This window comes from Aphelocoma coerulescens, chromosome 6 (genome assembly GCF_041296385.1).
Source record: "Aphelocoma coerulescens isolate FSJ_1873_10779 chromosome 6, UR_Acoe_1.0, whole genome shotgun sequence".
NCBI lineage: Eukaryota > Metazoa > Chordata > Aves > Passeriformes > Corvidae > Aphelocoma > Aphelocoma coerulescens.
Genome location: NC_091020.1, coordinates 3,946,674 through 3,959,996, shown reverse-complemented (window position 1 = coordinate 3,959,996; position 13,323 = coordinate 3,946,674). Strand labels below are relative to the sequence as shown.

The 13,323-nt window shown below is 46.3% G+C and overlaps 1 long non-coding RNA gene across 1 annotated transcript in view; it reads right to left on the bottom strand.

Annotated features, from left to right (window-relative positions):
* Nucleotides 1-7,562, bottom strand: part of LOC138112217 (uncharacterized) — a 66,451-nt gene extending 58,889 nt beyond the window's left edge. Inside the window, exon 1 of the long non-coding RNA XR_011151602.1 lies at nucleotides 7,452-7,562. This is a non-coding gene — a long non-coding RNA (uncharacterized lncRNA). The remainder of the gene's footprint in view (nucleotides 1-7,451) is intronic.
* Between the last annotated feature and the right edge of the window lie 5,761 nt (nucleotides 7,563-13,323).

Sequence of the window (13,323 nt, the reverse complement as noted above, 5' to 3'; positions counted from 1 at the left end):
CTTTCCACAGTCTTTGCCAAGTCTGAGAAGGTTCTTAGGGTGCACTTGTCTGGTGGCAGCCCTAGGGAAATAACACCTTTCAGGCATTCTCCAGCTGGGGAAAAAGAGAGCAGAAAGGTCTGTGTGAAGTGTTCCTGTGAGACAATTTGAGAGGCCAGGGAGGAACTGGGATGAACAGGGAGATGCTGGGGTCATTCCCGTGTCTCTGCGGGATTTTAGCACACAAGGCAGGGGCTCCAAAATCATATCCTATTAAGACATTCTGTGCAAGAACCACTTTCATACCTTCATCATCCTTCTTGCCTCTCCCCAAACCTTTCCCCACCCTTCTCTCTCCTGCCAGCATCAGTGGCAGGCCACTCATGACATGGACATACCCTCTGTCACAGCAGGATACAGTTTACTATTTTGTTCCTTGTTTTCCTAGTAATTCCTATCATTTTAGTCACTGCCTCTGTCTGGCACTGAGAGCAGAGTTGATATTTTCATCCAGCCATCCATTATAACCACCAGATCTCATTGGTGAGTGGTAACAGCCAGTGCACAGCCCATTACAGCCTGTATAAAATTAGGAGTGTTTTCTCTCAGGTAAAAGCAGCACAGGAAAACAGACAACCTGGTCAAAAATCACACAGCTGTTATCCCCATCCTTATCCTGAAATTCTTAATTCTGCCCTTTCGGAGGGGTCCCATGATTTCCATACTTTTTTCACTTAGTTTGGCTTTTTTTTTCTGGGTGAAACTCCTCACGTTTCTGTCTCTTTACCTTGGGGAATTTAAGGCAAGAGGCTTTCAAGGATGGAATCGTGGATAGTGTTACCTTAGCACTATGTTTTAAGGCATTTCTTGAGCTTTTATGCTCATCCTCACCCTTTTTCCACACCAGCATTGATTACAGCAAGTAATTGTTTTCTAATTGGTCTGCAGCTGCCTATCTATCTTTGATAATTAAAGTGAAGAAGAAGAAGTAACAAAAGAAAATGGAACTTTACTGTTAAGTAGCTGCCTATTGACTGTCTCAATCAATGGGGAGGTCACTTTGGGTACGCATAGAGCGGGACATGTCCTTGACTGAAACACACACCCTGACAGACCCAGGGAGGCAATTCCTAGCCTCTCACTCCTGCTTCTGCCAAGTCCCACCTTTATTCCTTCCAACACCACAGTCTCAGACTCCTCCAGCCCCACACCACCACCTTGGGGTCTGCACTCAAGAGGCGACACAATGAAAGTGCCATGGGCTGATTTATCTGGGCTGGCACAAACTCAGTATCTCCAAGATCTCTCCTCCCTTGTCAAGGTGGATTAAAACCAGACAACAAAAGTATTTGACTGCTCAACCACGTGCCTAGAAAATCATTGGGAAGGGTGGAGCCCACCCCCAGCATGATGCACAGCCCAGCTCCCCTGCCCAGAGCCTCAGAATCACAAACATGCTGGATTTCACCTCCAAAGCCACCCAGCTGGGTTTAATAGCAAGGGCAGCAAGGCACTCCAGCTTCTCACTAGTGCTGACACCAGTCATAACTCAGGCTCCATGCTAGAAAGCCCAAGGAAATCTTCCACGAAGTGCAAGAGCTCAGAACCTGGCTCCATTGTGTAGAAGGAGTTAAAATGCAGTTCCCTGCAAGCTCAGCAAGAAGGGGTCATGCAGAGGCTTTGGAAGGCAACTCAAAGCAGCTGAACAGACATGGCAGAAGGTGTTAGGCCTGACCCAGTCTGAACAGCCAGCACATGCCTACACACCTCATGTGACAAAAGCCATGCACAGCATGAAACAAATCCCAGTGAAATGTGTCTCCCACCAGCTCTGAAAACCAGGCAAAAAAGTGCAGGTTATTTGTTATTAGAGCTGAGGAGAGAAGCTAACAAGGGGCTGTAGATGACTGTTGCCACAACTTGAGTTTTTGGGCAAGGTGTACAGTTAAGAGCTTGTCCTTTGGAGAGCAAAAATGCTGACTACCTTCCAACATCCACCTCTCACAGCTTCCAGGTCCTGTGTGCATCATTCACAGACCTCAGCCCAGCCACACTGAGGTCACACACAGGCCAGTTGAGAGGTGACTTTCAGCATGCCTCTTCCAAAGATTTTCTGGTAAACTAAAGAGGCCCTGTTCAACCAGCCACCCAGGAACCCCATATTACATTCTCTTAGCACACAAATTCAGAACAAATTTCAGCAAAAGTGCTTTTTGACTAAAGTGTATGGTTTTATTTGCTCTCCCCCCACCTTCCCAGCAAATCATACTGGAAATGCTCCAAGCAGCAACCTTCTTTGTGTCTGTGCATGTAAAACTTCCAAGTACATGCTAATTCAGTTTAATTATGGATTTACTTCACTGGCTGCATCACTAATACGAGAAGCAGCCAGTATTTGCAGCCAAGGAAATGAGGAAAAAAGAAAGTAAGATTTTCTGTGCTCGTGTCCCTTTCAAGCCTCATCCCTGCGTCCCCTTCCTTTCAAAACGTGGTGTGCAGGCACACCGCAAAGATAACCTGCTCTTTTTATTTGTACAATTTATTAGATAATCTTCTTCTAATCAAGAACTAATTAAAGGAAGTGAATGCTTGGTTGGAAACTGGGATTAAAACATGGATAATTATCATAACCTAACCCTAGCCTTCTCTGTTCTCCTCCTCCCGTCTCCCTATCCCCCCAGTCCCTCTCCCAGGCTGCTCCTGATAATGTTCAGAGTGTCTCAGAGGGGGTTTGCTTTCACAATCAGTTATTTTCTTTTTTGTCTTCCTGGCTAATGTTTCGTTTGTGTGAGAACATTAACGAGAAGTATTTTCTTTTCCTTGTAAATTCATTTAGACGACAGTGACAGAAGGTGGGGAGGTGGCAGCTATAGGAAAAAAAAGAAGAAACAGGAACATTAAACCCAAGCTTATAAATTATTTCATCTTCTCCAGACAATCCAGATCTGTCACTTGTCTGTGTGCAAGGGGAATTTTTTTTTTTTTTGTCCAAGAGTTCCTCACAGGCACAAGACATTGATGTATATGGGAGGCTGACGAGAGAGTCTCAGCGCAGCTTTTTTCTGCCCACTCCCCTGCCAGAGCTGCTGCTCCCCTAGCAAGGACCATTGCCACTGAGGTCTTGTCAGACAGAGTATCTAGGTTACAGCCAGCAAGCAAAGATTTCAAGTAACTAGTCCTGTTTGGCTAACACACATTTTTAAGCCTGTGTCTGCAAAGGCAGAGCCTATTGCTTTGCTGTAGTGTCCACTCAGGACCACTTCTTACTCAGGTAAATATTCTGAGGAGCAGGAGGCGGCTCAGATCAAGCCACACCACCTCAAAGTGAGGATTTTTAGCCACTTGCATTGGCTGATGTGAGGGTCCATTCCCACAGTGATGTCCTGCAAGCCCAGGGCTGATGAGCCAGCAGAAGGGAAGGATGGATGCCACAGGATGCAGAGTAGCTCCTCTCTCCCTGGATCAGATGTTAACCATGAGAACATAAATAACTACTCTTTTAAAAGTTCCCTAGCAAAATAAAAGGTGAAAATGAGAGCAGGTCCCTAGATACCTAGGTGCCAGAACAAGACAGGGATGTTGGAACCATAGCCAAGACCAAAATGTGCCAGACAATTTTAGTGTCTGGATTGTTTATTGCTTAATCCTCAACAAAAGTGCTAAAAGCACAGAAGTGACAGGCAGATTTTACTTTACTTCTGAGGAGGAGAAAGGCTCTTCCTGCCTAACCTGTACCTGGCATGTCATAGTCCAACCTGATGGCATATCACCCCTCAGTCAATCCCACAAATTTTAATCGAAGGGGTGCTTATCTGGGAAAACACACAGTCCTTAGTTACAGAAACACTGTCACAGTTAGCTTAAGTGATTTTGCTTTGGGTAGTCTTTCCACCAATCCTGGGAAGAAGTGATGCTCCAAGGGGCTGGGTGTGCACCAGAAAGGGCACAGACAGGTTTCCTGTTCAAGGCCAGCATATCTCACACCACCAGTGCCACCAGGGATTGTCTCACTAAAAGGGGACAGCAAAACAGCCCCTTAAAGAGTACAAGTTTTGATGCCCATCCACTCCACGGCTTTAGAAAAACACCTCTGACTTAAAGCCAGGCTCAGCTTTGGCACAATTCAAACCTGACCCAGCACAGATTTCCCCCCATGGATCAGGGAACTCCCAATTTCCATCCAGGCCAGAGAGAAGTGCTGTGTACAAACGCGCAAGGTTGTTAGTTCTGAAAAACTGGAACCATTCCATTTCAAAGAGATATGTAATGCATAAGCGTCTGGGCTCATCTGTCTTTCTCATCATCCCTCCTGCCTTGAAGTAAGGTCTTTCTCTCTAAGAATCCAGACAAGGAAAACACTTCCACAAAATGAAAAGCTGGTGATATATATAAAAGGTGACATCTCCAGAAACCCCAAACTTCAAAGGGGCAGCTTTCAGTCCATGACTATCCACTCCCTCCAGCCCTCAAGGCTAGTGTCATAATTTTACAGCCATGGGAATCCTTTGATGTCTCCAAATGGCAGCTCAGTGGTCTGGCACACTTCTGGATGTCAAAAAAGTCTGCACTGCCACCAGCAATATTCTGCAGGGGTTGGTTTCTGAAAGGACAGGTTGAGGTGAAACAATTGAAAGAGTCAGTGGCAGGAGGAGGAGGGAGAGAAGGGTATTTTGAAGGACAGTTTCAGGCTAAGGGACTTTGTGGCCTGGTTTGTGTGGAGTTGATGGCACAGGGGGATGTCAGAGGCTCCTGGGTGTGCCGGCTATTGTGTGGTGAATTCACATTCCAAGGACTTTCCCTACCTCACACAACATGCTGTGGCTCATGTTTATAGGATTAGGGAAAGCACATGGGACTGGTCACAGGAACCCAGGTCTTCTCAGTGTCATCCCAGCAGCACAGGGAAACCTCCACCCTCTGGAAGACACCGCAGGTCTCAGCCCTCCTTCACGACATCCAGGGAGTAGGTGAAGGCAAGGGGACACAAGAAGCTGCAAAGATAACTAACTGGCTGCCTGCTGGTGAGAACTCTTAATTAGAGGCTTTTCAGCAACAGAATGTTTGTATGGAGTTAATGTATTTACTTTGATGCACACACACTGTAATAAACGGACACCCCTTCCTATGCTCTGGCAATTAAAGAAGTGTATTGCAGACAAACACAGCCACCAACTCCCACGGATGGATTCCCACAGCCCCCTTCCCCCATAGCCCAGAGCATCCCTGAGAGATGGGATGGCCCCAGCTTTCCCAGGGCAATGCCATGGATGACCATGCTGCTGGAGCAGAGTCCCTTGGTCCAAGTGAGTGAGTGAGAAACATTCCCCCATCTAGCCTGGAAAACAATAAATTGAGCCTGGTTTTCATATGGCAGACTGGAAAAATAGCTCCTTCTGATCAGGTCACTGGACTGTGCACTGGCTGCAGTTTCTGAACAGACTGGAGATGCTGCACTGCCACAGTTTAATAGAGTCAGTGTTTACTCCTGTGTGAGAGAAACACTCCATTATCTGGCTTATTAATTGTTAGTTAAGTAATGGGAAGGTGCCCAGAGCAGGAGATGAGCCCTCATCACTTGTCATTAGCTCAGAAACCAGCAGAAATAAAATAACTGGAGATAAATTATCCCAAGTGCTGCCCCAAGTACCACAAACTGACAGATCTGCTCAGAGGGGAATTCACAGAGAGCTCTCAGGGGGAAGTGGGGAAGAGATAGCAACAGTCAGTCCGATTGGATATTTCTTTTTTTAATGAAAAGATATCATCATCTTTGATTCTAAACACTACCTTTCTTGGCTGGGATCACATGGATATTCATAGCTGAGAAGGTATCCCTGCTCCTACAGGAAAACTCAATTTATTAGTCTATCACTGACAGAGAGACAGGTTTTGCTTCGATAGCTAAATGCTGCACAAGAGGGGTAGTTTTTTATTAGTAAAGCAACACGCAGCTGCAGACAGTCTGACCTAGTCACTGCAGGGCTGTGATAACCTCAAAAAACACAGGCAACCCCATTATCAGCAGTGGAATCTGGAGCAGGGATGAGAGTCTCTACAAAATGAGTTTAATAAGGACAAGCAGTCAAGAAACCAGCAATGAAAATATACAAGACTCTACCTTGAACCCCAAACAGGTGAAAATACCCAAGTTCGTCCAACATTGTAATAGCTCCCACATCTAAACAAGTAAAATTCAACAGCATCCACCTTCACTTCTGCCAAATCCATCCTCCAGTGGTGGCCACAGTGTCATAATTTGCTGGTCCCTATGTGGGGGATCAGCAGACATTACTACTGATTTATCAGATCCACAGTTCCAGAGGAAAGAAGAATACCACAATCCACAGCATAAAGAAATTTAGCTAAACAAATGCATTTTGTGACATAATTCAGACGAGGCAGAGTTAAAATAAAAAGGAAAGAGAGAGCTGCTTTTCCTTGCAGCCATTTGCCTAGAAAACATCCCAGCAGCCTTTCTACAGCACATGTAGCACTTTTACTGCAGTTCTGTAGGAAGATACAGAGGGAAAGGAAGGAACCTAAGCCAGCATCAGCAGCCCATTAACAAACCCTAGGAAAGCAGCTACAGCCAAAGCTTGGGTCTAACCTTGCACTTGGAGCTGAAATTGAACCAAGGCTGTCACCTGATTTAGGAGAGCACAGAAGCACCTGAGGCAGCTCTCCACACTCTCCTCCTCAAGGAGGCAGCCCCTAGCACCAAAATAGACATTTATGGATACTCCAGACTGAGGGTCCAGCCCCAAGTTACTTTTTCCCTAGTACTTTACAGCAGTTAAAAAATTAATCACAGAAACACAGAAGCATTTGGGTTGTAAGGGACCTTAAAGCCCATCTCATTCACCCCCTGCCATGGGCAGGGACACTTTCCACTGGACTACGTTGTTTCAAGCCCTGGCCAACCTGGCATTTCAAGCTTTATTCACATACTTCACAGAATCACCAAACACCACTGTCCCTAAGACAGTAAACTGTCCTCCTCTGAGTCTCCATCTGTGGAGTTTTCCCCCCAGCTGTCCCCACAGCAGACATTCAGCACCCCAAAGTCATCCCCGCAGCCCAGAAAAAGCCCTGCTCATGCCACAGAGTTCTCTCTTTAAAGAAGTTTTACAAGAGCTGTGCCACTTTGGAGCCTTATCTCTTCAGATAAGCATCTCTTACTCCATGTTTCATTCAACCCCTTCTAGAAATACAGCAATAAACACTGTTTCATCTGCACCCTGCAACAGAGCACCCCAGATGCAAGCTCATTCCCAAAAGCATTTGTTTGTGAGAGAAAAGACTGCCAGCTCCTAGCCCTAGAGAACTCCAAAAACATTACATCTGGCTCAGCCTCTTCACTTGCTTGCATATCTCAAGTCAAGACAGAAGAATTCCTTAAGAGCAGCAGTCCCTCTGAGAAACTAATTACCTCAAATCTGCTCCCACATCCTCAGACTCCATATATTTCCTACCTGCTATCCCAAATTTTAAAGTTTCCTCAAACTTCAGCTTCCACAATAAAGCAGAAAACTTCAAGAACGCCTCACTCCTGCTTTTATAAGCTCTTGCAGCCACAGACCTGTTCACAGGTGGGCTAAGCAAGGCAGCCCAATTAGGCCTCCCTAACAAGATCCTTTCATTTAAGTGGATCCAGGTGTACCTTTCCGTTGCTGAAGGTGCTTCCTTGCATCTTACCAGAGAGGATACTCCACCTCTAAATTGCTTATCACTTGAAGAATGCTTTGCAAATGCTGTATTCTCCTACCCCTGTCTTGGAACCTTGAGAGTCTGTAACTCATTTGAAAGTGCCAGGGTTTGAAAAGGAGCTCTGAGTTCATGGGGGTGACCTAATAACACAGAGGTAGATGAGCTTCAGGTGAGATGAAAGGAGACAGACAAGGCAGAGAGAAGCTTTCCTCGTGCTGTCTTTGCATATTAATGATCTAGGTTGTTACTGCATCATACGGCTCTTCTCTGGGATAAATTGTGAGGTGGTTTATATATGAAAATATAGCACCTGCCATCAATATAAGCATTGTGTAAGAAGGGCTTTTCATGAGAGTGTGGAGGGATAGGATTTAAGATAAATACTAGGAAAAATTCCTCCTGTGAGGATGGTGAGCTGTGGCTGCCCCGTCCCTGGAACTGTCCAGTGCCAGGTTGGATGGGGCTTGGAGCAACCTGGGATAGAGGAAGGTGTCCCTGCCCATGGCAGGGGTTTGGAACAAGATAACCTTTTAAGGTCCCTTCCAACCCAATCCATTCTGGGATTCTGTGATTTTTTTTTTTCCTGGATATAGGCTGCTCATGAATGCTCTGATCTCAGATGGGAACATCTCCCTGGATGCACATTCACACCTTGCCTGTGGAAGGTGATCTCATCTCTCTGACTTCTCCCTTCCCAGCCTCAGTGGCTCAGCCTCTGAACTTCAGACTATTTGTGCTTAATAAAAAGGTTTTGTCATCATTCACAGGCATTTAGTGCTGTTCTTGCAGGTTCTGCTGTGTTCCTCTGTAATTCCATCCCTTTGCAAGTCTCTTCTCCACTGTCCTGGGGATGAGAAGAGCTGCACTGCAGTGAGGCTGTGCTAAAACTTTTGCAAGGATGCAGCTTAATTGGCTGACAGATAGAGCTGGAGAGCCCTAAAGACACAGGGAAGACTTTAGCATTGGAGGTAGAGAGGGATGGATGCCAGAAAAATTGCTCCACGTCAAAAGGAGCTGTCTCTAGCTCTTCCTCTCGCTGATCCAGAGTTGGTTTTGTCTTGGAGGAAACTCTCATGTACACTGTGATTTTTGTGAGAGGCAGGGACCAGAAAGGTAGGCAGGAGTGAAAATCAATCAAGATTTGTCAAATACATGGGAGAAATCATTTTTATGAGATAAGTGCCTTCAGAGGAAGTGTTAGTAGACACCTACCACATGCCACGTGTTCAGCCAGCTTAGCGGCAAAGTATGCACCATTAATCACTGTCACTCCAAGGGGCCGGCTTTCCACTGAATCATCTCCCAAGTTCCTCCCTCTTTCAGCCATCCTCTGCCCTCCCAGGAAGATGAGTTGTATTCACAGACCTGTGAGCCCACAAATCAGGCTGATGCTCTTGGCAGCTGCTGTACCAACCCCTCATTTATTTGGTGCTGAGCTGTTCACAGTGCTTCAGTTCCACTTAATGGATGCTCATTTTACTCAGGATAATCAGCAGTGTTAGAGGAGCTGCTGCCTCTGAGCAGATGGAGTCCATGTGCTGCTGTCCTGCTGCAGTGGGATCTTGCCCTTGTAAGCAGCCAGGAAGGGGTAAAGTGGGTGCCTTGGTAAACACCCTCTGCTCAGGAAAAGCAGCAGCCAGGGAAGATGGCTTGATGGTTTGACTGGTCATGCTGAGTGCTGAGTACTCAGGAGCTTGGAGGAAAGACTGGCTTGAGTAGACCATGAGAGCAGACCATGGGAATCCCACTGCAGCACTGGAACAGAAGAGCCTTCAAGGACCTGAGTTGTCTCAGGAAGGGAGTAAGTGATGTGCTTTCCAGACATTATCTCCAGTCTCCTCCACCTGCCTCCTGCTCCCCAGTTTATTACTGTAGACCATCATAAGCTGCTGTGAGGCTTTGTGGTGTCTTAGACTCACCCATCCTGAAGATGAGTGAGGGGACTTCACCACAGCAGGGTGAGGGGACAGCCTGTCCTAAGGGATGTTCACAACGGACTCCTCTTTTTCCATGTGTCAACCCATTTTCAGGCTGAGATTTTTTTTTTAATTGTCGTACTGCAGATCTTATTCCCACATTTTAATAGCATAAATTAAAGGTCTCAGCTCTTATTTTCAAGGTATGGCCCCTGGCAGTCACGTTGATAACACCTGCTGGGTTAAATATTGCACATGGGAGTGGGAAAAACTGGTTTGTCTCATGAGCTATGAAGAGCCTCTGGATTGCATTGTTACGAGGAGAAGGAGAGAAAGAAATGTCTTGGAAAGCCTAAGAAGAAGCATAAGAAGATCCTATTTTCAGGTTTTAAGTCAGTTACCATCTTTAGGGATTAGCTTCATGGAGGGAGCAAACTGCCCTAAGCCCTCCTGCCACGGGGCTCTGCTCTGCACCCCTAAGGTGTCACCAGGGCCATGGCACAGGATTAGGGAGACAGGATCCGTTGAGGTCTGTTCCTTGGAGCAATCCCAAAGCCTCCCAGCCGGGCAGGATTACACCCCTCCCTTGATTTTAACAGAACCAGAGAGACAGACCGGCAGCAAGGACCACAAACCCCCTTCCACTGCCCCAGTCACTGGAAAAGTTGTTGAGTTGCTGCAAGAGGTGCAGCTCTTGCTGATTAAGGCTCAATTTCCCAGCACGGCATTTCCCAAGCAGGGCTTGATGGGGTTTATTTCTTGCTTCCCCTCTCACCCCTTCATACACATTCCCTCCTGCTGAAGAGTTTTCTGCCAGATGGCTGGAATAGCAGCAGCCCTTCCCCATGCCCTCTTCTCTCCAGGGGCCTGGAGACGGTACCACAATTTTGGGAATACCTTTATTTTCCATGTAACATCACCACTGACTTCCCTGTGTGTGATAGTCCTGCACCCAACACAAGGGGCATCTGCCCAGGCTGGGGGCATATGAGTGGCTTGAGATTCTGTTGTAGGTTGTATTTTGGAAAAGGAGATCCCAGCCAGACACAGAAGGCCCAAGGGGTCTCTGGATCTCTCCTAGAGGAGGGAGGGATTCAGCTTCCAATCCATGGATCCCTATGGCAGGGACTGCTGTAGGCACGCACCACAAATATGAGAAAAATTGGGGTGAGATCCTCTAGACCAGGAAAAGGAAAACAACAGAGAACAAGAGAAATAAGGCCAAGCAAAAACCCTGCTCCATCCCCACCTCACCCTTTCAGGGTTGTTTTACAAAGGAATCTGCAGGGTCACAGAATCTGAGCTTTTTGGGTTATAAAGGGCCCGTGTTCCCATGCCATGGATGGCACCAAATCCAGCTCTCCAGAAACTCCAGAGCGAGGGCAGTCCAAAATTAATTCAACAGCTTGTAGCAGTAAAGGAGATCAAGGACCTAGAGCTTAATTTTATGGGGCTGCTGTCAGCAGACAAATAAAAGCTCATGGCATGACTCCATGCAGGTCCAGGGCACCAAAAAACCCCAGAGATGATAGATTCTGAGGTTATTGAACAAGGAGAGCAGGAAAGAGGAGGAAAATTAATAAAAATCAGGCTGCCAATGCCCTAGACTGCTCTTCTCTCATACTAAAAAGCACAAGGATTCTGAACATTGGGTGGAGATAATGAGCAATAAACAGGTCAAGGTTTTTAAGTTGGGTTTATCTTTCCTTCTCAATTCCTACACTGGAGAAAGCAAAAAGCTTTTGAATGCTATATACACAAACATTTTTTATAGCTTCTTGTTTTCCCTTTTGCTTAGCACTGAATAAAAGTTTGACTCCTACATCAAACCCTCCAGAGACCAGCCAGTGAATCCCCAGGCAAGATTATCTCATGGCTTATGGACTATGGAAGAAATGGATTGTGGTAGAAATCACAATTATTTCTGGGTGCAGGAGTTTCAAGTGATGGGCTGGAAGCTGTGGCGTCTTCTGGCTCTGTCTGGCTGCAAAATGGGACAAGCCAGGATGAGCTGAAGTCATGTTATCATCCATAGGCACAGGAGCACTTCAGAAAGGGTAGTCAGAGGGATGTTGTTACCACCTCCCAGCCTGGGTTATTTCCTTCCATCAGAATTTGGTGACCCCCAACCAGAGCTGGCAAAAGGGAGGGTAAGAACACTCCCTAATCTGTTAAAGTCAAACCACATTGTTAGACCTCAGCTGCTTCTCCCCAGGCCGCCTGCTCAGAAACCAGGGATTCACCCAGAACAAACTAAAAGCAGAGAAAAAGAAAAACCTAAAATCTTCACATACAAGTATTTATTTGCAGGTGCTAAATGATTTCTTGATTAATTCTGCAACCTGCTGCTCACTCTCTGCTTGGTGTTTCACGGAGAAAGTATTTTAGCTCGACAAAGAACTCCCAGGCTGGAATGTGCCTGGTGTGGGCAGCAGGGCAGTAATTGGCTTGAAAAACAAAACAGGGAGCAAGAACATGAAACTAATCTGAAACCCTTTAAGCCATATGAAGGCTTTACTTTACCATGGGCACGTGTCTAAACTTTTCCAAGCCTAATAAAGAAGCATTATTGCTGCAGCAGATGTTAAATGTGAGCCTTTCTTCAAGGGGAGGGGGCAAAAGAGGAAAGAAATTACCTGCTTATAAATACAGATACCAGAGTAGGCTCTCAAATTCCAGACTTTCACATCCTTCTGTTTTACAGTGGGATATCATCAAAATTACCATGACAATACGAAGGGAGCCCACAAGAAAGATGGAGAGAGCCTATTTGCAAGTGACAGGAAAAAGGGGAACGGTTTTCAACTGAAAGAGGTCAGGGTTAGATGGAATATTAGAAAAAAGTTTTTCACTGTGGGGGTGGTGAGGCCCTGGCACAGGTTGCCCAGGGAAGCTGTGGCTGCCCCTGGATCCCTGGAAATGTCCAAGTCCAGGTTGGAGCACCCTGGGACGGTGGAAGGTGTCCCTGCCCATGGCAGAGACCTTGAACAAGGTGAGCTTTAAGGTCCCTTCCTTCCCAGTCACTCTATGATCCTGTGAATACAGGAAAGGAATGGCTATCCCAGCCTTATCCTAGTAGCCCAAACAGGATTTGAGCACAAGATCCTTCAGCAGATTGTCTTCCCAAGTCCCCAGCCTTACCATTTGCTCCAAGGAGCACATAGAGAAATACATAGCAGATGCAGCATTTCTGGAGACAATAACACGATGCAAACCATTACATCAGGCTCCTGCCTGCCAGGGAAAAGCCTGGACATGGGAAGTAGTGACATTCTGAAATACTGGGTGTTTCAAGAAGCGCTTTTTAGTTTATTAGTGAGTAACTGCATGGTATGGGATCCCCCTTTCCAGCCTGGGACAAGCCTTACTCAGAAAGAGTCCTGTGCAATTTATAACATCTTCCCATAGAAATAAAGCAGTAAAAAGAAGATAATCAGGTCTGTGACAATTTGATTATCACCCCCCTAAGGTGGCTGCTCCACCCTGACCTTTTTGGGGAGCCGATGGTGTGCTAAACCCCAGGATTTGGCCAAGACCTGCTAGGAAGTCGACAGCATAACATCTCCATCCTCTGGAGACAACATCTTCCTTCTGTGCATTGCCTTTTTTGTGTGGAATTTGAATTCCAGGCCAGGAATTCAAATAAATACAAAAAAAAATTTAAAAAACAGCCTTAAAATTTTTGCCGCACTCTGGCAGTGGTTCGTACCTAGGGAAACAC